Raw genomic sequence first — 965 nt, forward strand, 5'->3', positions numbered from 1 at the left:
TCCTCTTGGCGATAAGCATATGCATTTATCTATCTATGCAATGGTCGGAGCTCACGGTACGTCGTGTTTAATCTCCTTCCCTGTCTTTTTTCCCCCCTTCTTCTCTCTCTTTTACTCCTCATCCTTCGCCTCTTTCAATTCCTTGATCGCTCGAGTGTGATCGAGGAAGCGGCACCGCGCGGCGGCATCGGAATCCCCTCGCGCGGACCAATGGAGGCGGAGGGCATGGCGAGGGACCCAATCACAACTGAGGAGGGCTCTGGGGTACAACCACCGAGATCTGGAGAGATTGACGCGCGGATGCCAGCGCTCCCTTGCGCACGCGTCATTTGCCCCTTAATTGCGGCCTCCTTCCGGCACGTTGGATCTCCCGAAGGGGCGCGAGGGCTGGCCACAGGGGCGCTCGAGATTTCCCCGGGGGATCGGTGCTCGGGACTTCCGGCGGCGACGCGAAGAATCGGAGGATTTCAATTGGGTAATTGATAACCACGGCGGTCAGGTGTGATTCTCACCTGAGCCAGACGTAAGATTATTTACTTACGAAGCTGCATTCTTGCCGAGATGAAGCATGATTCTCGGGCTGGTTCTGGGCCTCCGGTGGCAGGGTGTCCCAAAAGTCACACGAAGGGGACGTGAGTCTCACTCGAACCCCCGAACGGCAGCTGGACCGAGAAAATGTGTAGAATTTTGGGTATGTTGATCATGTAGGTGAATCTCTTCCCGTACGAGACTTTGGGCACTTGGGGCATCTGGGCACTGGTTGATGAAGTCCACTATGGTTAGTAGCCAGTGGGCCAAACCAGCATAGCATTTGTGGGACGGTTAGTGGTCGTTCAGTGAGGGAGGCTTCGGAACATCGCCGCCCTGGTCGTCTTTGGTGACAAAATTTGCAATCGAATCTCATTTTTGCGATCCCGCCTGTCCATGCTGGTTCTGGCCTTTGGCACTTGGTCAAATAATCTGTG

This window comes from Penaeus monodon, chromosome 23, assembly GCF_015228065.2.
Source record: "Penaeus monodon isolate SGIC_2016 chromosome 23, NSTDA_Pmon_1, whole genome shotgun sequence".
Lineage (NCBI taxonomy): Eukaryota > Metazoa > Arthropoda > Malacostraca > Decapoda > Penaeidae > Penaeus > Penaeus monodon.